The following is a 25,314-nucleotide window of genomic DNA, read 5'->3' on the forward strand; positions in this document are numbered from 1 at the left end:
CTGTGTCACTGCCAGCTCCCAGCGTCCTCATCAGTCTCTCCAGCAGGCTGTGCAGGCGTTGCTTTCTTGTCGCAGTTTTATAAACAGGAGGAAGTGAGCTATTGTTCCTACATACACTCATGCCTGACCATAAAAAGATAAATACTTTAACTCTTAAGCTTCAGAGAGTAGAAATCTGGCTAAACACTAAGAAATAAGAAAATTAGTTCACTAGGCATCCACAGAAGTGAGTTTACAGAAAACATTGAATGAATGGTGACGTCACACAGATATCCAAGAGATACTGCAAAGACCAGCACAAAGATTGTTCATCGATATGCATTATTTATTGTTCAAGGTCAGTTGTCGATTCCAATTATGTTTTATTTCTGTTGTTTCCCATTTGTGTATGAGGTTCATGTCAGACTTAATCATTCCTCTCCCTGCGGTCTCATGGCAGGTTGTTTGTAGCTCACTCTGTCTTGTGTTGTCAGCAGAGTCTGTCAGCTATTCTCAATCTGTTCTCCTCCCTAACTGCAATACACACCTACAGGACAATATCCCACATAAGAAACCCCTTCGGGTAGACCCAGGGCAGTACACTGTGCACACTTCAAAAGCACACTGCTGTAGAGATAACCTTGAATCCACTCTGATTTTGGTATGTTTGACCTGGCTAATGATCAGTGGGTCAGCTTCACAATAAACACAGTGGCTTCCATAACTAACACGTGGTGGCCAGAGGCATCTGTGTTCAGCTGCTATTATCCCTGTTGGAGGTGTGCCATCCAGAGCCAAAGTCAGGCATTCCCATGCTAGAAGGAAAAAATCCACCTCCTTATTGTTCTCTCTGCATTGTTCTTACTTAAAGGAAGCCTGCCCCAGGGTTTGGTAAATACCATTCAGGCTATCCCTATGTCTGAAATCTCTGAAAACATGCAGAAGGGGAAGAAGAGGGAAATAAAAGACCTGTATCCATGAATGGAAATACCTTGGGGAAGGAGAAAGAAACCATGTGTTTGCTAAGTGTGGGAGAGGTCACTGTCCCAGGTAGCCCCATGCTTTTTCGTGTCATCTTGGGATTCTCGCAAGTCCTACCCTGACCAGCCAGGGAACTGCGGGACCTGCCTGCGAGCAGACCTGAGCTGTGCAAAGAAGCACTATTATGTGAGCATGTTCACACCAGCGGGTGTGCCCTTTAGATGGAAATGACCTCAGAGAATCCCTCCCACCTCTGGCGTTGGCCATGCAGAGTCATCTTCTCGAGGGCACTCTGGGGAGACTACAGTACTTAATGGGAAATACCATTTAGAGGTCTGTGGACATCCTGACAAAGACAATTGAGATAAGTTTTTTCCCAGTAATTTGGGATTCAAAAGAAAGCTGAGTTTGCAAAGCACCCTGCAGCTCTGACTGTGCCGTGTGGAGCATAGGATCAGTGATCTCCGCTGAAGAGTAAACTGACTACACGAGGCCCCGGAGTCCTACTGTCTTTCTGTGCTCTCAGGCCCTCCCTGGGGAGCCTAAGGAAGGAAGACTGCAGGGTGCCTCAGGCTGTCTCCAGGCCCCTTCACAGTTCCTCCAGGTACTGGGCCCTCAGCGTCTTCCTGTCTGTGACACCCATGTTTCGCCCCTGACCAGCCAGGCCCAGAACCCTCCTGTCCTGAGAAAGGCAAAAAATACTCTTCCACCAAGAAACATCCATCCTCCTTAACTAATAGATCAAGAATTAGAAAATAAACACTATCGAGGGCCTATCAGAGGGTAGAGGGTAGGAGGAGGAAGAGGATCAGGAAGAATAACTAGTGAGGACTAGGCTTAATACCCAGGTGATAAAATAACCTGTACAACAAACCCCTAGGACACAAGTTTCCATATGTAATAACCTGCACATATACCCCTGAACTTCAAAGTTAAAAAAGGAAATATCAATAGACACTTTCATGGCCCCAACATTTGTGTAGGGCAGATGGATTTTCAATCCTAACTTAGTCACTTTCTGACTTAATCGTCTTTGCAGCTACTTCACCTCTCTAGACCTCAAGCACTGCCTTATCTGCAAAATGGGTACAATAATAGTATCCACCTCATGGGGTTTAGTGTTAATTTTTTTAAAATCATGCTAAGTGCTGAGCACACAGCCTGGCACTGTGCTGGAGAAAAGTTAATTTTTATTATGAAACAATGGTCAGTTCTGCAGCACTAGGTTAGATATTGGGCATAATATTTACCATATTGGTACCAAACAGTATAAAATTTGTCTCCAGAGACCTCTCATTTGTACTGTGACAGTAACTTAATTTGGCAAGAGCCGTGCAGTCTCTGAAAGAGAAGCTTATGCTACTGCAAAAAGTAATCAGGCCTCCAAGAAAGAAATGCCATCCCAGGCCAAGAGGACACAGCAGAGTTGGCACAAAGCAACTTAGCTGATGAGAGCCTGGGAGGGTGGGGAGTGGCCTCAGGAAAATCGTGAGCAAGGGGAGGCACTGCTGTGTTTGGTGGGTCAACCGGCCAGAAAGCTGGCAAAGCCAAAGGCGTCCACTTCAGAGAGCAAAAGAGGAAAACAAGTGTTTGTCCTTATATAAAGATTCTTTGCTTGGTCAAACTTTTGTCAGGCTCTTGAAGCTCCTGCTAGGCCCATCTATGCAATTCTTTATAAAATTCAGTTTTAGCAGAGAATCCTGCTAATTCATTTTAGCAAGAACTCCCTACCTGTGATATAACATCACCCTCAATATCTGACCAGGTTCCTCATCCTCCTCTGTCCTCCAGGGAATGTCTGTTCACCCTGGCCTGTCTTCAGCAAAAGTTGTTAGGAAGATTTAACCAAAATCCTTCTTATCCTTGATGTTTCTTTTTAGTAATTTTCTATCCACTGAACCCCACCCTGTCGCTTGGCTATAACTTCCCATTTGCCCATTGCAGTGGGTCCTATACCTGTCACAATGGTCTTGAATAAAGTCCACTTTACCATGTTTTAAAAATATTATTAAATAATTTTTTTATTATCATCCCCTATGGGAGGGAGAGATCCTAGGGCAGGAAGAGCATGGAAAAAAATGCATGCATTTTCCTTGCAGAAAAAAAAAAAAAAAGAAAAACCAGTGCAAATTGAGTTATACCCTAGGTCTAGGCTGTTCAGAGGCAGGAACCCACTCAGCCCATTTTCTTCTGGATAACCACCACTAGGAGACTGTGGCCAAGAGCTTCCCAGAATTTGAGTGAAGACTAGACAGCTTACCTTTTTTTTTCTTTTTCTTTTAATTTCCAACTTTTAAGTTCCAGGGTACCTGTGCAGGACGTGCAGGTTGTTACATAGGTAAACGTGCGCCATGGTGGTTTGCTGCACAGATCATTCCATCACCTGGAGCTGGAAGCCATTATCCTCAGCAAACTAATGCAGGAATCAAAAACCAAATACCATGTATTCTCACTTATGAGTGGGAGCTGAATGATGAGAACACATGGACCATGGACACATGCAGGGAACAACACACGATGGACCCTGTCAGAGGGTAGGGGTGGGGGTAGGAGGAGGAAGAGCATCTGGAAGAATAGCTAATAAACAGCTTGCCTTTCTTTGCTGCCCTGTTGCTAGAATAAAAGGCAGTTTTAAAAGAGTGGCTGATCAGGAAGTTGCTGACTGACTAGAGAAGTCAGCAGGTTCTCACAGCCAGGGACTGGTGAAGGGAAGGAGGAGGAGAATTAACAGCTGTAGGAGCCTAGTATGTGCCAGGTACAGAGCTAGACTCTATAGCCACATCATCTGATATAATCCCTACAACATCACCTCAAGGTAATCACTGTTACTATTCCCATTTTACAAATAAGGAAACAGGTCAGTTACACCTCTTAGACAAGGAACTGAAATTTAAACACAGGCCTGTGTGATGCCAAAGTTTATACGATAAAGTCCTGATGGCCCTAACAGTTTGGTGGAATAAAAGCGCATGATCTTGGGATGCCACCAGACCATAAATCACGTAGGAAATCAGAAGGGCTCATGGGCCAGACACTGGGCTTCCTGTATATAACCATTTGTTCTTTACAGAGACCCTGCAAGAGGTTACCATTATCACCTTGTATTAATCTGTTCTCGCATTGCTATAAAGAACTACGTGAGACTGGGTCATTTATTTTTAAAAAAAGGTTTAATTGGCTCACAGTTCCGACTGTACAGGAAGCATGGCTGGAGGTCTCAGGAAACTTACAATCATGCGAGAAGGCGAAGGGGAAGCCAGCAAGGAGCGGGAGCTCCTTGGTGGAGGAAGAGGCTCCACCTCTTGGCAGGTGCAAGAGGAAGAGAGAAGCAAGAGGTGCTACACACTTCTAAACAACCAGATATCGTGAGAATGTGCTCATTTTGAAAACAGCAAGGCAGAAATCCGCCCCCATGAGCCAATCACTTCCCAGCAGGTCCTGCCTCCAACATTGGGGATTACAATTCAACACCAGTTGTAGGTGGAGACCACAAATCCAAACCATGTCCTACCTCTGCTTCAATGTTAATAGAAACTGAGGCACACAGAGATTTAGCAACATTCTCAATATCACAAGGGTTGAAACCCAGGGTATATGGTACAGTCTATGCCCCTAAGTGCTATGCTATGTTGCAACTCAAACACTAAATTATCTTCCGTATTGTCTACTTCCTGAATAGAGAAAATACAATGATGAACATTAGAAACATTTCAAACAAGGAGTGGAATATTTGTAGTTTAACTCTAAAGTTCTCTTAACCTTAAACCATCTATTCCTGTCTTCTACTGGAAGCATTTGGTTTCCATTGTAAATGTTTACCACCTATATAGACTGTTCAGAAGGCAAGTGAGTCTGACTTTTTACAACCTACAAATAATGTGGATGGACATTTTGCAGACTTGAGTCTAGAATAGCAATTTTCTGTGGGTGGAATCATAAAAATAGAAAGCTCTACCTCAGACACAAATGAATGAAAGATTGTAGTATGCCCCTCCCTCGCTTAAAATCCAATGGTTGTAACATACAATAAAGCCAGCATGTGAAAGCTGTGGGGAAAACATGGGTTAGTAAATAAATGGCTTTCAGAAACCTGGAGAGCCATTTCAGAAAAAAAAAAAAATAAATTGCATCCATACCTCAAGTAATACAACAGAATAAATTCCAAGTGCATCAAAGATTTAGGAAACTTGTAAAAAACATTTTTAAATTATGGAGTAACTGTGTCCTCTTCAGCTAAACACTGACCGTCACATCCTTCTCTCCAGTGGGTCATCTTTAAAAGCTTGGGAAACTTAGCTATGGCATCATGACACACTGAGGCAGGTTTTCCCACAGGTTTTGTGTGAAGCAAGTTATACTTATTTGGAAAATTTTCAACTTGTATTGGCTTAAAAAATGAATATCTGATTGCAGCTGTATTCTTTTCTATATTTTAGAACAAAAACCTGGCTCAGGAAACACCAGGTCTTATTACAACAATACTGCTTAATGATACCTTTTCCTGTGCATGATATTTTAGGCACAAAGTGTGAGAAGAGAGTTTAAATATGTCCCTGTGTGTACTAGAGAACAACCCCAACCCACACACAGTCTATGAAAGGGAAAATTAATGAGCTTATGTGGTTATTTTTAAGCCTTCCTTCCTTTCTTCTTTGTAGTCTTTCTCCTGTTTTTAATTTTTTTAAAAGTGTAACAATGGATAAGAGCAGAAAATCATTTTTAAAAAGTTTGAGGACTTAAATTTGGCCATATATCCCAAACTAAATTAATCTGTGAATGTAGCAAGGGATTGATGGATGGGCTCAGTTTTTCTTAACAAAGAATAACAACATAAACCATAACAAAAACTCCATACACCTTTCCCTGTTACAGGTAGATAATGTTTCTAAAAATAGCATCGGTTAGCCATAAGACCAGAGACTCCTGGAGCAAAGGGCAACTGTCATTTGCTATTAATGTTGGCAGATGGAGTTGAGGCACCATGATCCATAAGAGATGATGTGAATGAACAGTCCTGTAAATGTGAGAGGAGCCCTGCCCCACTCCTTCCCAGAAGCAGCCGGCTACATGAGTGCTTCCTGAGACGTCTGTCTGCTTGTCACGAAGAGGAGGTCAGAACATCCTTACTCTAAATAACATTGCAATTTTGCAGACAGGTGTGAGATATGATTTCTAGCATTTTCCAAATTCTTCTGCCTGGAAAACAAAACCTGTTTGCAACTATTTGGACGTATTTAAGGGTAATTTTTCCACTTGGGTTTGTTTGTTAATTTGGAATATTTCTGACAAATAGCGTTCTCTGTGATGATGGACATGTCCTGTATCTGTGCTGTGCAACACAATCACCGCTAGACATGTGGCCATTGAGCACTTGAATTGTGTCTTCTGTAACTGAGGAATTTCATGTTTAATTGTGTATAGTCTTAAGTACTTTATTAATAGACCCATAGTTGTTGCTCTAGGTAAGATGGAATAAGCATGTATATCCCTGTTCTCCCAGTATATGTAGCTATAAAATCCAGACAGGAAGAAGCTATTCAAGGACTCTGAAAAGTAACTAGAAATAATTTGCAAGAGAACAGTATTCGAATTATCAAACCATTGGTACATTTACTGTTTTTTATCTCCAGTATTCCTCAGCAATGACAGAAGTGAGCACTGGGACAGAGAGAGAGTTCCAGGAGAAATCCTCTAGTCTAGCATGAAGAGTGAGAAAAGGGTCTCGCAATGCTTGAGTGTGGGGAGAGATATACCCTGACTTTTATTTCTGTTTTCCCGTGCCCAGCCTGCAGTGGCCCAAGAGCTTTTCTCTCTGATCAGAGAGCAATGGCACCAACAGGTAGGGGTAATCATCCATTAAACTTTGTCCTCTTGCTGGCTGGTGCTGGACTTGAGCACAGCTGCAGAAGGTGAGCAGCAGAGTGAGGAAATAAAACTTCCATCTTTCTGTCCAGAAGACTAAAAAGAGGATCTCGAGAAAATGATAAAGTAATGGCATGAATGTGGAGAGGAAGGAATGCACGAAATCTACATAACAAAGTTGTTTATAAACTCCTAGGCTCCACTCTGAGCTGCACTTGCATGAACCTGACATACACAGATTCTGAGAACTAAACTATAGGATAGACCACTGTCCGTGTCCCAGATTGGCTAGTGATGGGGACCACATAGGGAATAGTCAAATAGCACTGCAAAGGCATTGCCATCGAAGCCCAAATCCACAGAAAGTTAGTCAAAACTTGTGGCCTGAGCAAAATTGGGTGGATTGCCTTCTAAAACAAAATTATCAGTATTGTCTATAGGATATAAACAAGAGCCAGTATCTAATAACATAACATTAAAAATGTTGAAGATACAATTCGAAATCACTCACCAGGAAACTTTGAATTTATTTGGAAAAAGGTAATTTTAAAAAAGACAATGCCAAGATGACACAGGTATGGAAATTTTCTAAAAAAGACTTTAAAGCAGCTATTATAAAAATCCTTCAGAAATAAGAGGAAACACTCTTCTAATGAACAGAATTAGAAAATACAAAGGAGAATCAAATTGAAATTTTTAAACTGAAACACGATAACTGAAATTAAAAACTCACTGGATGGGCTCAATAGGCAAACAAAAATGACAGTGAAGAGTCAGTGAGCTTCAGCATAGTTCAGCAAAAATTATCCAGTTAAAACAACAGAAGGAAACAAAGATTGACCAAAAAACAACGAATAAAGTCACAGAAAACCATTGGACAGTACCAATAGCTCTAATGATTCCAGAAGGAGAGGAGAGGGAATGCAGAAGGCAGTACACATAAACGCATATGTGCGCGTGCGCACACACACACAAATATATTAGCTGAAAACTTTACAAATTTAGCAAAAAGTACGAACCTACAGGTTGAAGAAGCTTATGATCTCTAAACAAAACCCTCCACTCTTCATAACAGCAAAGTCATGGAATCAACCTAAGTGTCCATCAACAGTTACCTGGATAAACAAAATGTTCTATGTAACTGTAAACAAAAATGAAATCCCATCATAAAGCTGATACTCCTTATAATTAAGACAGTTATTAAGAATCTAGGTTTAAAATATATAAATCTAGGTTTATTCATGAAATTCAACCTCACTTGGTTTCCTTTATCAGCTTATTATTGGTTTTAATTTCCCTGTCCAGTAATCCCATCACTGTATTTTAACTTCTTTTTCCTGCTACCCATTGCTGGAGATAGGGGATGGGGGGCAGCCAGCCAAGTGTGGAATGCAGCAAAATCATTCAGAATAGACAAAATTGACAAAAATTGTGAAAGCAAAGAATGTGACAGCCTCAGAATCCTGACCTTTAGAACTTGAAACCAATAAACATGAGTTCTTTTGTATTATGGGTAAAAAAAGAAATGTTGTTGTATACATACACCATGCAATACTATGCAACCATAAATGGAATGAAATTATGTCCTTTGCAGCAACATGGATAGAGCTAGGGGCCATTATCCTGAGTGAACTAACTCAGAAACAGAAAATCAACTACCACAGGCTCTCACGTATAAGTGGGAGCTAAACAGGGGGTATATATAGTGATATGGTTTGTCTGTGTCCCCACCCAAATCTCATCTTGAATTGTAGCTGCTGTAACTCCCCCATATGGTGGAAGGGACCTAGTGGGAGATAAGTGCATGATGGGGGCAGTTCCCCTCACACTGTTCTAGTGGTAGTGAATATGTCTCATGAGATCTGATGGTTTTATAAATGGGAGTTCCTCTGCACAAGCTCTCTCTTGCCCACCACCATGTAAGAAGTCCCTTTGCTCTTCCTTCATCTTCCGCCATGATGGTGAGGCCTCCCCAGCCATGTGGAACTGTGAGTCCATTAAACCTCTTTCCTTTATTAATTACCCAGTCTTGGGTATGTCCTTATTAGCAGCATGAGAATGGACTAACACACATAGACATAGAGATGCAAATAATAGACGCTGGAAACCTCAAAAGGGAAAGTTGGGAGGGTGGCGAAGGTTGAAAAATGATCTGCTATGTGCAATGTTCACTATTTGGATAATGAGTATACTAGAAGCTTAATCTCTGCCAGTATGTAATACACTCGTTTAACAAACATGCCGTGTACCCCCTGAATCTAAGATAAAATTTTATTAAAAAAAAGAAAAGCCCTAAGAAATTCACAGCCACACACATCATCATCAAACTGCTAAAAGCTAAAGACAAGAAAAAAAATTTTGAAGGTAGCCAGGGAAAAATGGCACATTACTTCCATGGGGAAATCAATGATTCAAGTGTCTGTTGATTACTCATAAAAAATAAAAGGATACCAGAAGGAGGTGGAACATACTTAAGGTATTTAAAATATTGGAAGATTTTTGTTTTGTTTTGTAAAGTACAATAATTTAGGAGTTCTATATCTAGGGATCATCCAGGAATAGAAGTACAATAGGCTGGGTGCAGTGGCTCATGCATGTAATCCCAACACTTTGGGAGGCCCAGGCAGGTGGATCATTTGAGGTCAGGAGTTTGAGACCAGCCTGGCCACTATGATAAAACCCCATCTCTACTAAAAAATACAAAAATTAGCCAGGGCGCAGTAGCTCACACCTGTAATCCTAGCACTTTGGGAGGCCAAGGTGGGCGGATCACCTGAAGTCAGGAGTCCAAGACCAGCAAGGCCAACATGGCGAAACCTCGTCTCTATTAAAAATACAAAAATTAGCCAGGCGGGGTAGCACGTGCCTGTAGTCCCAGCTACTCGGGAGGCTGAGACAGGAGAATTGCTTGAGCCTGGGAGGTGGAGGTTGCCCTGAGCCAAGATTGTGCCACTGCACTCCAGCCTGGCCAGATAACAGAGCAAGACTCCATCTCCAAAAAAAAAAAAAAAAAAAAAAAAAAATTAGCCGGGCAAGGTGGCATGCACCTGCAATATCAGCTACTCGGGAGGCTGAGGCAGGAGAATCGTTTGAACCCAGAGGTGCAGATTGCAGTGAGCCAAGATCTTGGCACTGCACTCCAGCCTGGGCAACAAAGCGAGACTCCATCTCAAAAAAAAAAAGAAAAAAAAAAAGTACAATAAAAGAAATTCAGCAGGTGAAGGAAAAATAAAACAGTTTGTTCAAAAAAGATTGGAAGAGAGCTCTTCTGACAAAATAGAAATTATTCCAAGAGGAAGCAGAATACCAGAAAGGAAGGAAGAACAGAAATGTCAATTATGTAGGTAAATATAATATTTACCTAAATACCTAAAAATAAATATTTACCTAAATACCTAAAATTTACTAAAAATATTTCTGAGAGCTGAAAAAAAGTTATAGTATTGTCTCATGGAATTTTTTATCTATCTAGATATAATAAATACTTATACAATAAAAGCAGGAGAGTAGAGAGGCCTGCAGGGTGAAAGAATGTCTACATCACATCTGAAGTCGCAAAACAGTCATTCTAGGCAGACTGTAAAAAGTTGAGCACTTTTATTGCAACCTGTAAAGTTATCACTGATAGATAAATTCAGTTTATTTTTCAAGGAAAGGGAAAATAATATAGGTCAGAAATTTAGATCAAAAAGAAGAGCATCAAAGAAGGATTAAATGAAGTACAATGTAAATATGAAAAGTAATATTGATTAAAACATGTAAAAGAATGGAAAAAGATAATACCATATGGACACTAATCAAAAGAAATCTAGAGTGGCTATATTAATATCACACAAAGTAAACTTCAGAGCAAAGAAAATTGCCAAGTGAAAGATGGAGAAAAACCTCAATTCACTAACATAATAATCCTAAATGTTTATGGTTTTGTTTTGTTTATAGTTTTGTTTCTCTGGAGAACCTTGACTAATACAACACAAATTACTAAGTCTAGTTTCTTCCCAGAATGCAAGGTTGTTTTCATATTAGAAAATCAGTGAAATACACAGTACTAACAGTTTAATAAAGAAAAAAATATTTTAACAATTGGGGCAGAAAAAAATCAGCTGACAAAATGTCAAGATCAATCAATCATTAAAAACTATTAATTAACTTGGAATAAAAGGGAACTTCCTCAAACCTGATGAAGTGCATCTACAAAAAACCTACAGCTAGCACCATACTTAATGGCAAAAGGTTGAATGTGTTCCCATTAACGAGATGAAAAAAATTCAAAAATGTCTGCTGTCTACTTCCATCCCTCCTATTCAACATTGTTCTAGAAGTTTTAACCAGTGTAGTAAGACATAAAAAATAAATAAAAGGCTTTTATATTGGACAGCAGGAGATTAAAGTGGCCTCATTTGTAGACAACATAATTTATCTCTACAGAAAATTTCAAACAGTTTACTAAAAAATTTCTACCTATAATAAATGAGTTTAGCAGAGTTTAACTGTAGCAAAAGTATAAGTGCAGTATATACACAGTATATACACAATTGCATGTCTATATTCTAGCAATGAACAAGTGAAAATTGAAGTTTTTGAAATACCATTTGCTATAGTTTCAAACAGAATAAAATACTAAGCTATAAAACTAACAAAACGTGTACAGGATCTGTATGTTGAAAAGTGTAAAACTGATTAAATAAATCAACAAAGACCTTTTAAAAAAAGAAAGACATACTGTGTTTATGGAAAATAATATTTAACCAAGAAAATGCTAATTATTCCTATAGATTCAATGCAATTTCATTCAAAATCAAAACAGGAGCTTTTACAGACACTAGCAAATGAATTATAAAATTGGTTTGAAAAGGCAAAGAAATGAGGATAATAATTCAAAAATGTAAAAAAGAATAATGAGGTTGTAGAGCACATATTCTTCCATTTTCAGGTGTACTATAATGCTTCAATAATCTTGAGAGGGTGGTCTTGGTGAAAGGATAGAAATATATATCAAAAGATCAGGATAGAAAGTTGAGAGATAGATCCATCCAAATACATATGGCCATTTTAGACAAGGGTACAATAGGCAATTCAATGGAAAAATGATAATGATTCTTCAACAAACAGCATTAGACAGTGGAGATCTAGAAACTCCTAAAATTGAATTATATTATAACAACTAAAACTAATTCGTTATAGGTTTGATTGTAATGACAGTTTGTGCCCTGCCAAATAAAATAGCACATTTAAAAAGTATGTATGTCTTAAAAGTTAAAAAAAAATTTGCATTGTAAAAAAAATATAAATGTGTGTATATGTGTTTATATTATTTTTTAGACAAAAGCACCAGAAATTTTATTTGCCCAATTTTCAAATGGTACTTTAGTCCAAGGGAAATTTTTTGTGATTTTTGACTAATGCAATCAACTATCCAATGAATGCAGGTAATAAAGGGTACCCATGGCCACATTGTATAGCTTTTATCTAAATCATCATGATTTAGGCTGGGTTCAGTGGCTCAGGCCTGTAATCTCAACACTTTGGGAGTCCGAGGCAAGCGAAATCACCTGAGGTCAGGAGTTCAAGACCAGCCTGGCCAACTTGCTGAAACCCCATCTCTACAAAAATACAGAAATTAGCCGTGCATGATGGTGGGTGTCTATAATCCCAGCTACTCTGGAGGCTGAGGCGGGAGAATCACTTTAACCTGGGAGGTGGAGGTTGCAGTGAGCCGAAATCACACGATTGCACTCCAGCCTGGGCGACAGAGCGAGACTCTGCCTCAAAAAATAAATAAATAAATAAATAAATAACAATTTAATATTGTCCAAAAGTAAAATATTTTATATATTAGATTCCACAATTTTTCTTCATTTTTACCGTACACTCTTAGAAATACCTGACAGGTATCTCATGCTTTACCTATCAAACTTCTAAATGCTTATATGAGATAATAATACTGAAGGGGCAACAATGGCAGTGAAGGTAGCTAATTTTCAGTCTTGGCTCTGTCGTTTTCTAGTTAGGTAACTCTGGGTAATCCACTCCTTCTCACTGGGAATTAACCACTTAAAAAATAATAGTGCAGAATTCATGGTATTCAAGTTCTCCTCTAGCTCAGAAAATTCCATGCATGATCACTGTCTTGGCACCTTGGAGATCTTGTTTAAGATCTCCTTTAAACAATATCCCAGACAGGAGGATTTCTGTGAAGTGTGAGGTGTTTAACATGAAACACTCCAGTAAAAATGTTCCATTTTCAAAGCATTTTTGGAGCCCCACTGTGAATGAGGTATTTTTGTAGGTACTGGAAAAATGAGAGATGAAAAGGGCATGTTTCCCGGTCTCACTTTAATACAAGACCAGAAGGAAAAAGCTAAAAAAGAAAAGTTTTAAATCTGATGGGAATAGTTAACAGAGGGAGGAAGAAAGTGTTAAGATTAGGAAAGTCCACCATGACAAGTTTTCTTGCAACCCAGTATTTGTATATGTTTTATGAATGTTGCTTTTAATATGTCTGTGTTGGTAAAACTTACGACTTTTTAAACTACTTTTATCTCTAGTACAATTTCCACCAGAAAAGAATTAAGATAAATAAGGCAGGCATTATTAGTCCCATTTAGATTAATGGAAACTGAGACCTGAAGCTCTTACCCATTATCAAGCTTTACTAATACTTTTGAAAACATGAATAAGCAGCTGGGAATGGTAGCGCACGCCTGTAATCCCAGCACTTTGGGAGGCCGAGGAGGGCAGATCACCTGAGCTCAGGAGTTCGAGACCAGCCTGAACAACATGGAGAAACCCCCGTCTCCACTAAAAATACAAAATTAGCTGGGCATGGTGGCACATGCCTGTAATCCCAGCTACTCGGGAGGCTGAGGCAGGAGAATTGCTTGAGTCTGGGAGGCGGAGGCTGCGGTGAGCCAAGATTGCACCGTTGCACTCCAGCCTGAGCAACAAGAGTGAAACTCCATCTCAAAAAAAAAAAAAAAAAAAAAAAAAAAAGGTGAACAAGCAGATGTTCCAACAAAATAGGAAGGTTAGAAAAGATGAAGTCCCTGAGGTCAGTGACATATTATTGCACACAGGAGGAAATGTTTAGTTATGAAGCAACTCCACTTTACAGCCCTATCTAATCTTTTCTGGGAAGCTGTATTTCATAAATCTATAGATTTTGGGACTATTTACTATATGCAACCCTGAACCATGGACATCCTACTAAAGACACTCTTAGTTGCACATATGGTAATAATTGTGCCCCTGATATATAACTTATTTTATTTCATTCATGCAATAATCATGTGAAGTAGACTTTGTTTACCCATTTTAATGAGAAAATGCAAGTGCCAGTAACTTAAGTGATCTGGCCAGAGTCTGCAGAGTTCAGCCCTCCCCACAGGGCAGGGCTGGGGTTTGAAGGAGACTTGTCTTCGATTCACATCACAGTTTTGCCGTGACTGCACAGCTGTCTGTGTCTGCTGTGTCCCATCTGCTCTGCTGTGGGAACTGAGGAGTGAGTTCTGTAGAACTGGCCCTTGACTGACCAATGACTATGAGGCCTCAGTACAAAAGGGGTGCATAGAGGTGTTAGAGGAATTGCGGTTCACCCTTTCGGAATAATTTGGCGTTCTCACGAACTTAATGGTTCTGGTAGGCCTAAAAGAGTTAATACACACATTCCCCATCCCCACCCACAATGGGTTTGAACACTGAGGAAATCAGCATCAGTGTTTTTTTCCCTTGACATGCTTTATCTAAGTAGGAAGGAAATTCGTTAATAGTCATTGTCTATTAAAGTACAAGACTGGGGCTACTAGCCTTAATTTTATTTAGTAAGTCTTGACATGAATTTTGGAACCACAAGATATAAGTAATAAAGAAAAGGTCGTATGATCTTCCAGAAAAGAAAAAATCATGCAAGGTTAGGGCTAATTTTGTGATGCCAGTCTTTAACAGTCTCGGAGCTATTCACCATGTGGAGAACTCTGTGGGACTTATTTTTTTCTCCCTTTGATGTGGACCATTTCATTCTGTGCTCCGTTTTCCAACTCAGTGTATTTTATAATGATATCCATCATGTCTGTTTGTCAGTTTATGGCAGCTTTAAAAATTGCCTCAAGGCCAGTAATGAGAAGAAATCTTTCCCACTTCCTGTAGATTGTTTTATGTGCTTCACAGTTTTCTGCAAGAAATAATAAAAAATAACATTGCTTTCAAAACTGTTCTTTAGTTTGCCTCTTTTTCTTTTCCTTTTTAATCCTTTATGGTTTATTTTCCTTTGCTTTACTGTGTTTATTCTACTGCGTTTTGTTCATAATTAACAAGATATAGAAGACAAGAATGTATTCTCCAAATGGAAAGTTTTTTTAAAAGCCTTAATTTAGCTATCCTTTAATCCCACAAAAAGGAAACTATCTGAAGTTTATAGTAAGAGAGTCCACACTTTAATAACTGTTCTTTGAAACAGAGAAATCAATACTTGCTAGCGATGAGGGTGGACACTTCATGAGCTGAGTTCTTATGAACCTGCAAGCTAACTTTAATATGAAAAGAAACCTGTAAGTTTCTCAGTGCAATTATATTAGCACCTGGAAGTGCCAATAAGTCTTGGAAAGGTCAATTATTTCAGCTGTTACTAGAAAAATGTTGGTGATGGTCAGGGAAAGTAAGAGAATTTTCCATGATGACATGTCTTTTACTCTTTTTTTTTTTTTAATTTAAAATCCCCGCCTGACTCTGAAACATCAGGTTGTATAATAATTCAATGCTTGGATTACTATTTAGCAGTGCTTGACATTTCCCAAAACATTATTTTCACTGTTATTCTATCATGCGAAAGCCTTAAGCCACCCCATGAAGTCAGTAGGTGGATAATAAATATTTTTCTAAAGAATATTCTTTTTCTAAGAATTAACTGTAGTTAGGATGCTTCATCAACTATCAATTCTTGATTACTCAACATTTAACAGTGAAAAAGTGGAAAAATCCAGCTTTCATAGCTGAAAATGTTGAATATGTAAAATGTATTTTTATTTGCTTTTGACCTCAATCCATGTGGATTTGAAGGAATGAATGAATTAGTAGATGGATGGACAGATGGACAAACAGTTGGACAGAAGTTTGAATGGATGGATGTAATAGGTCCAACTGCACTTATGGGAAGAGCCCAGATTTATACTGAACTGGAAAGCATCCTGATGCATGAGAACTCCATCCCCAACCTCACACTTTTCTGTTCCTTATTCCTTTTGAGGAATAGCTGGAATCATCTTTCACACTGATGGATTGCAGCAGTCTATGTTAAACTTTCCCTTTCCTTAAGACCAATACTGATTTGCTTAAATCTTCCTGGGTGCAAAGTGCAGTCACTAACGCCTGTAATCCCAGCATTTTGGGAGGCTGAGGCGGGCGGATCACCTGAGGTCAGGAGTTTGAGACCAGCCTGGCCAACATGGCAAAACCCCATCTCTACTAAAAATACAAAAATTAGCCAGGTGTAGTGGCATGCGCCTGTAATCTCAGCTACTCGGGAGGCCGAGGCACAAGAATAGTTTGATCCCAGGAGGCGGAGGTTGTGGTGAGCCAAAATGGTGCCATTGCCCTCCAGCCTAGGTGACAGAGCCAGGCTCTGACTTAAAAAAAAATAAAAATAAAAAAAATTTCCCTGGGATCAGGGAAGAAATCTTACAGACTTAAATCTTTTTGATTTCCAGATGCCCATTAGACTGTTACTCTTTATACTTAGAAGAATAAAGGAGAGAGAGCAGCTATGAAACTATTAGGGGAAGAATCCATCTTGTAAGGAAAATTAAACTTTTTTCAAAAAGTATTTGAAAAGGAAGTTAATATAACTGAAAAACTTGAGATGTAGGTCTATTTAGTCACAAAGTGCCATCAAGACCAAGATAGTCAGTGTCCTACAGAAAAATCTCAGTAAAAGCCCAGATGGTGGGAGGAGAATGCCCTTCATAAGATATAATGACTTTTTATGGATTTGGATTAACTGGGCTCTAGAAAGGTAAAGAGAAGAATCAATGCCTTCCCATAAGGACTTTTCCATGGAAAGCAAGAGAGAATTGAGCTGGAACTCTATGGTATCAACAATAAAATAATATAATGCCTAGCATCAACAAAAGCCCAGATACAGGCATACCTCGGTATACTGGTTTGGTTTCAGACCACCACAATAAAGTACCTATCACAATAAATGAATTACACAAATTTTTTGGTTTCCCAGTGCATATAAAAAATTATGTTTATACTCTACTACAGTCTATTAAGTCTATGTTTATAGTCTTTTAAAAGTACATATGTTAATTTTATTATAAAAATACTTTATTTCTTAAAAATGCTAATGATCATCTGAGCTTTCAGTGAGTTTTAATCTTTTTGCTGGTAGAAGGTCATGACTTGGTGTTGATGGCTGCTGACTGATCAGGGTGGGGATTTCTGAAGGTTGGGGTGGCCATGGCAATTTCTTAAAATAAGACAACAGTGAAGTTTGCCACACTGATTGACTCTTCCTTTCGTAGCAGATTTCTCTGCAGTATGTCGTGCTATTTGATAGCATTTTTTCTCACAGTGGAACTTCTTTAAAAATTGGAGTCCATCCTCTCAAACCCTGCCAATGCCTTATCAACTAAGTTTCTGTATTAGTTTAAATCTTTCATCGTCATTTCAACAGTGTTCACAGCATTTTCACCAGAAGTAGTTTCCATCTCAAGAAATCACTTTCTTTGCTCATCCATAAAAAGCAAGTCCTCATCTATTCAAGTTTTATTATGAGACTCCAGCAATTCAGTCACATCTTCAGGCTCCAATTCTAAAACTAGTTCTCTGGCTGTTTCTACCACACCTGCAGTTCTTCGTCTACTGAAGTCTTGAAACCCTCAAAGTCATTCATGAGGGCTGAAATCAAGCTCCTCCAAACTCCTGTTAATGTTGATATTTTGACTGCCTCCTATGAATCACAAATGTTCTTTTTCGAGACAGAGTCTTGCTCTGTTGCCCAGGCTGGAGTGCAGTGGTGCGATCTCTGCTCGCTGCAAGCTCTGCCTCCCAGGTTCAAACAATTCTCCTGCCTCAGCCTACCGAGTAGCTGGGACTACAGGAGCCCGCCACCACACCCAGCTCATTTTTTTTGTATTTTTAGAAGAGACAGGGTTTCACCGTGCTAGCCAGGATGGTCTCAATCTCCTGACCTCGTGATCTGCCTGCCTCAGCCTCCTAAAGTGCTGGGATTCCAGGCGTGAGCCACCATGCCCGGCCACAAATGTTCTTAATGGCATCTAGAATTATTTCCAGAAGGCTTTCAATTGACTTTGAAGTTATAGCCTTACAAAATACATTTCTTAAATAATAAGACTTAAAAATCAAAACACTGAATTTAAAATGTTTAGTGGACAATGCTGTAAACGGATGGGCTGTCATCCAGGCTTCATTTCATTTTTGCAGCACAAATAGAGTTGATTTAACATATTTTTTTTTCTTTTAGAGACAGGAAGGTTCTCACTCTGTTACCCAGTCTGGAGTGCCGTGGCCCAATCACAGCTCATTATAACTTTGAACTGCTGGTCTCAAGCAATTCTCCTGCCTTGGCCTCCCAAAGCGCTGGGATTATAGGCATGAGCCACTGTGTCCCACCCAGATTTAGCATAATTCCCAAGGTCCCAGAATTTTTAGAATGGTAAATGAAAATTGGCTTCCATTTAAAGTCACCAACTGCATTAGCCCCAAACAAGACAGTCAGGCTTTCCTTTGAAGTTTTGAAGCCAAGCATTGACTTTTCTAAACCTATGAAAGTGGTTTAGAAAAGTGGTTTAGTGGTTCATTTCTAAATGTCATTCCATTGAAATTAGGGTTTCAACATATGAATTTTGGGGTGACACATTCAGTTGAGATTTGTATGTATATATAACCTTTTATTCTTAAACTTTTGGGAAAACAGGCTTTCAAAATTTTTAGAAGTAAGTCACCCACCCACTCATATTTTAGTGCTTTTTTGCATTTCTCTCTGTTTCCTCCATTTTCTTTCATCTCTGTTACACACAGACACACACACACACACACACACACACAAATTACTACTCATATCTGTTCTCTTATTCAGTAAAAGGGAGATTTGCTTATCCAAAAGAAAGTTCTGTGTGTGTGTTTTTAAGTCAGTCAAGTTTATTAAAAGTAATTGTTTAATGAGAAAGCTTTGTCAGTTGGGTGTGGGATTCCCTGCAGCACAAACCAGGCTCGTACGGAGTGCCTCATCCGTCACTGTGATCAGGAAATGTTGATAACAAGCCCAGAACAGGCACCACACACTGTCCACAGCAGCAGGACATAACAAGCCCCTCTGCTGGATGCCTGTGCTTATATTGAGAAAAGGAGATCCTAGGCAATTTGTGGCTTTAGAAGACCAAGTACTCATCCCGTAATTTACCTTGCCTTGGGCTGCTGCCTTATGTTGGATGCAGGTGTCTCTGGTGATGGCCTGTGCAGTCACATTCGAGTGGGTCACAGGGACACTGGCAAGGCCAGGGAAGGGCAGGGCATATCGACGAGCAAAATTAGCCCCTCTAGCTCCCTTGTCCCTCCCTGCCCTACAATCACATTAAACCTGCCTTTTTCAATTTCTGCCGAAGAGCTTTAGTTGATTTACAAAGGATTAATAGATGTTACTTGAGGAAATGTCTCCATAGTCTGAATGTTGGGACCATTGGATTATAAAAGATGAAGCACATTATTTTTCTAAACTTCTCTGGAGTTTCAGTGCCCTGAGGCTCCAGGTGTGAGATCTGTGAGCTCTTCTCACACTTGTATAAACAAAGAACGCTTCATCTGTGTCTCATCTCATCGGATCAGTGTTTTTGCAATAACATACTTGTGAAACTTTGTTTTAAGGTGGCACCTCCTAAACTTGTTTATATTTTAGATTCTCTCCAGATAAAAGCAACAAATTCCTTTGGAATAATAGTAATATTAGTAGCTATCACTGAGAATCTACTATATGCTGAACGTACCGTTTGCTGTGGACTGAATGTTTGTGTCCTCCACTTCCAAATTTATGTAGAAACACTAACCTCCAATGTGATGGTATTTATAGGTGGGGTCTTTGGGAGGAAATTAGGGTCAGATGAGTCATAAAGATGGGGTGCCCATGATGGGATTACTGCCCTTACAAAAAAAGAGAGGAGAAGCAAGTATCTTTTTCACTTCGTGCATGCACCATGGAAAGGCCATGTGGAGACACGACAAGGAAGAGGACCCTCACCGAGAACCAAACCATGCTGGCACCCTGATCTCTAATGGCCCGTCTAGTCTCTAGAACCATTAAAAAAACCAAACAAAAAGTTTGTTGTTTAAGCCATCCAATCTATGGTAATTGGTTAAGCAGCCCTAACTGACTTAGATGCTATTCTAAGCAGTTTAATTCTCACAATGAAATAGGTAAGGAACCTGAAACAGAAGCAACATAAGTTACTTGCACAAGATCACGGAACTATTAAGTGGCACCTCCAAGATTCAAAAGCAGGCAGTCTAATGTTATATATTTACAGACATGATAGACATTGGGAAGGAGAAACACACAGGGCCTTCGGTTGGGTCTCATGGGAGATAAGTGATATGTATATGGGAGGTTTATTGGAGAATGCTCTTGGTACAAAATGCATAAGAGGCTGAGAAGCAGGAATGAGAGGAGGGAGATAGTAAACAGTTATGCAATCACAGCAGAGGCCTTAGCCAATGTGATGGGCAGGACTAGAGCTAGGATGATCTTATGAAGATGTTCCAAATTCAGAGAAGGAAGCAAGAGTTTATAACCCCTGCTCCTCTACTGACCTATTGCTGGACATGGGCTTGTCTCTGTGAGTAAGGTATAATCTTGAATGGTATAGCACCCTTTGGCTGAGGGCAAAGCTTGAAGAGGGGCAGCTGGGGAGCCATTAGCAGCCAATATTCCCAGCAGATGGAAGTAACTCATCTGTTAGTTAAGGGGTCATCTTGGTAGTGCACCACTGCATCACCTGCATACAGGGACATAAATAGGGAAATTGTGCCAAATCAAAGGGATTAAGAAAAGGTGCTCCTCAAGAAATAGTGACAAATATGCTATCTAAAGGAGGAGAAGGATTTAACCATTCAAGAAGAGCAATGAGGCTTTCTAAGGAGAGGAAGAAGCACACGCAAATAATTTGTGAAATGATTAACAGCTTGTGTTTGAGGAATTTTAAAAGCCAGGGTGGCTGAAGCAGAAAGCAAAATGAGTGCTTGGTGTGGAGGTGGGAGCAGATTATGCAGAGCTTTTGTGAAGAGGTAAGGATGTCACCTTTATTCAAAGAACAACAGGAAACTCTTGAACCATTATAAGTACAGGAATGACAATGGTAAGATTTATCCTTCAAAAGATTATTCTGACTCAAGGATTGGGACTGAATGAGACATTGAAGAGGATGTGAGCAAAGAGGTAGAAGGCTATTGCTGCTATCCAGACAAAAGAGATGATGTTTGCTTGAACAAAGCAGTATTGGAGGGGCAGAACAGGTGACAGCAGAGTTGGAAAGAAGTATGTGTATTCAAGAAATATTTTAAATTAAAACTCAGAGCCCCCAGTGATTGTAGATGAGAGTGCAGGAGAAGGGGGTGTTGAGGATGACTCAGAAGACCCTAAATTTATGCAATTGGGTAGAAGGACAGGCTTTTTATGAAGATGGGTCAATGTAAAAAGTGAATTTTACTTAATCACTGAAGATGAAGCATTCCATTGTGGGCAGGTTGATTTACATTCCCAGTGAGATGAATGGGCAATTAGACACATGGATCTGAAGGGCGCAGAAAGCCTAGGTGTCAGGTATAAACCTGAGTATATTCTATGCAGTTTGTAATTAAAGTTATGTGCCTGAATGAGACCACTGAGAAAGAGTGTGCAAAGTGAGAAGAAAGGGGGTCCGGGAAATGCCATGAGGAATATTTGGAGACATATATTCCTCCAAATTCGTGCACAAAGAATACAGGGAGAGAAGGGCAAAACAGCAGGAGGCAGCCAAGGCAAGATGGTATTTCAGGGAGAGAGTGGGCATCAGTGTGAAATACTGCAGAGAAGTCAAGAGGAACAGAACCTAAAATGCCCACTAGATCCTGTGACACTGGCGATGTTGGTGGCTTCAGTGGAGTGATGAGCACAGAAATACTGGGCTAGATTTAGTACTGAGTGGGTGGAGAGAAAGTGGAAACCTCAACTTCAGACTATGCATTCTAGATGAGTGGACTCAAACAGGGCAAAGCTCTATCAAGACAGTGGAACTGGGAAATAATATTTCTGTTTTTGTTTCACATGAAAAAATTCTGAGCACATATAGAAGCTGATGGAAGGACCAACTGAGTAGGAGAAGATGAATGTATAAGCAAAGGCAAGGTAAAGAAGATAAAGTTTCTCAGCCAAGGGAGAAGATGAAAGGTCCCAGCACAGGTAGAGGCGTTAGTGCTAGATGGGCAAACAGGTGGCTCCTTTATCCTCTCAAGAGAGAAGGAAGACAGAACAAGTACAAATTAAAGTAAATGTGAACACTTGGAACCCAGACATATGTGAGCTCCCATCTGATTTTCTCTAACTGGAAGTGAAGGTCAGGTTGACACCAGGAATGCTTATTTAACTCATTTGGATTAGGTTAGAATGAATTGGACTGAATTGGTTTGGATGGGGGAAATTGACCCAAATAAAATAAAAGGTATAAATCAGAACACTAAAGAAAAAAAAAAATAGAGAAGCACTCAGAAAAAGAATGAAATGAATTGAACCCAGAAAGTTACAAGAAAAGAGTGATCAACTCTGAATTGTTTTTCCTATACCTGTTCAGAGTTTCTTGGTATCACAAGGAACAAACCAAAGAGGGCTGCTGCCTCTAACAGTAAGGCCACACACTAACAGTAAGGCCAAAAATCTTAGATCATCTTCTCCAACTGTTGCAACTTTGACTAAAAAACTAAATCAGCATTTCTTAAAGTAGCTAGTTTTGAAAGACATAGGATGAATTGTTCTCTAGGGCCTGTTTAAGAATTTGGAGAAAATATAAGGCAATTTAAAAAGCAATAAGCCATTTTACTCAGCAGTCTGGCCATCTCAAAAGGCATCCTGCTCCAGCTTTCAACTCTGTCTCCTGCATCTTTGATTTCCATCACTAAGAAATAACATTGTAATGTTTCTCTCCAAATGAATATGTTACTAGCAGTGTCCATAGTGAGAAAAGAACAAATCAGAAAATACATTTCAGCTTCTTTGTATCCTTCCTGATGGTAGATTAGTTTAATTTGCACAACTAAAACAGTTTAACTTTAAGAATTTAGCACTTGAAACTATGCAATGAGTTTAGACTCCTATTAAGCAACATGATTTGATGCCTGTAATCCCAGCACTCTGGGAGGCCGAGGCAGGAGGATCACCTGAGGTCACGAGTTCAAGACCAACCTGGCCAACATGGTGAAACCCCGTCTCTACTAAAAATATAAAAAACTAGCTTGGCATGGTGGCACGTGCCTGTAGTCCCATCTACTTGGGAGGCTGAGACAGGAGAATCGTTTGAACCCAGGAGGTGGGGGTTGCAGTGAGCTGAGATTGCGCCACTGCACTCCAGCCTGGCAACAGAGTGAGACTCCATCTCAAAAAAAAAAAAAAAAAAATCATGATTTCCAAAAATACACCAATACTTGTAACTTGGGATTACAAATAATTTGTATTTTACATTTAACTTGATTTTTATTATCTGACTATAATAATATTTCTGTTACAATACTCCCCATTTGCAGTTAAATACTGATTCATAACTTTTAATTTGTAATATAGATGTGAATTTATAGAAATCAAAAATTATTTCAGGTTTCTATAGAAATGTAAAAGTGTATTTAAGATCTTTAGGAATCTGTTTTTTACTTTCCCATCGAGGGTAAGACCAAACAATGTTTAAATAAAATATCTAAGATGTATCTATTAAACATTATAAGTATTTTGGCTAACAGAAAAAATATAGATTATAATGTTAAACAAAAACAAACAGGATAATGAATTGAACACACAGAAAGACTTGCATCCTTTCTCATTACATTAAAATAAAAGTGAAGATATTTTTAGACATTGAAACACAGGAACTTAGAGGATGGAAAAAGGAAGAACAACAACCATGTTTCAGAGGCTGGGAAACAGGAAGAGTGTTCATGAATTTGGCATACTTGAGAAGCTGAATAAGACAGCACTGGGGAAAATGGAGAAAAATGGAATTTAGACACAGAATGCCCACATTGCCAGAAAATGAACGTGAAAGGATGGGGGTAAAAGTAGGAATATGAGTTGAAACTCTCAAGAAGGAGATAGATATCCAGATTCTTGCCACATACTTGCAAAAACACTAACACTTTATATTTCCTGAGAAGAATGGGAAACGATACAAGGAGAGTACAATTTAAAATCAAAACACTCATGGTTATCCTTAGAGAGTCAAGAGAAAACAGTAGAGCCGGGAAACAAGGATGGTATGAAAAAGGAAACACATATGGAAGGTCCCCGAAAATACTTATGAAAAACTCAATAGAAAATTTAGAAATTTAGCTGAGGACATCTTTCAGAAATTAGAACACTTCAATGAGGAAATATTGAAAAAAAATCAGAAAATTAGAAGAGTTCAAGAGGCCTAACATGTGATCAGAAGTGCCAGAGATAGAGAATTTGTGTATAAACACAAGAAAATTCCCTAGAACTGAAGGATACGTATTGCCAGATGAAGTGGATAATGAGAATACAGGCTCAGACCAAGACATATTATTGATGGGGTGGGCAGGGGTGGGAGGGGTTGGCAGGTGATGGAGGGGAGGAAGAAATAACTTACAGACTCCAAGAAGAGCAAAGCAAATAACAAAAACTGGTCACGTCCAAAGGTTCCAGTGTAGTTAATAACAATACTAGAAGCTAAAAGCAACAAAACGATGCCTTCAAAATTATTAGGTAAAATAAATTCCTAACTTAGCGTTATGCCCAGGTTACTACCAGTGAATGTACAAGGTAGAATGAAGGCACTTTTAGTCTATAGAATCTCAAAAATTATACTTTCTAAATACCTTTTTCAGAAGTTTAGTAAGGTCTATTCTAGAGTTTGAAGATAACCAGCTTGCCTGGGTTTGCCCACAACTTTTGAAGTTTTAGCACTGAAAATCTTGCATCTCTGAAAAACACTCAGTCCCAGACAAATTAGGACAAAGGGTCACCCTACTCTGCAGTTACCATTAAGAAGATTAAAAATAAGCCTTAAAAGGATTCAATTTATTCCCAAGTAGTCTAACTGTCCACCTTAAAGTCTAACACTTCTTAAGGAAAAAAAAAAAGTACTGAAAAATTAAAATCTCATAATGTCCATTGGCTAATAAAATATACTAGAAATAAACAGAAAAATGGGATCCATACTGGGCGGAAAATCAGTCAACAAAATACCATAAATGACGAAGATGATAGAATTGTCTAAGACAATT

The sequence above is a fragment of the Pan troglodytes genome, chromosome 18, assembly GCF_028858775.2.
Source record: "Pan troglodytes isolate AG18354 chromosome 18, NHGRI_mPanTro3-v2.0_pri, whole genome shotgun sequence".
NCBI lineage: Eukaryota > Metazoa > Chordata > Mammalia > Primates > Hominidae > Pan > Pan troglodytes.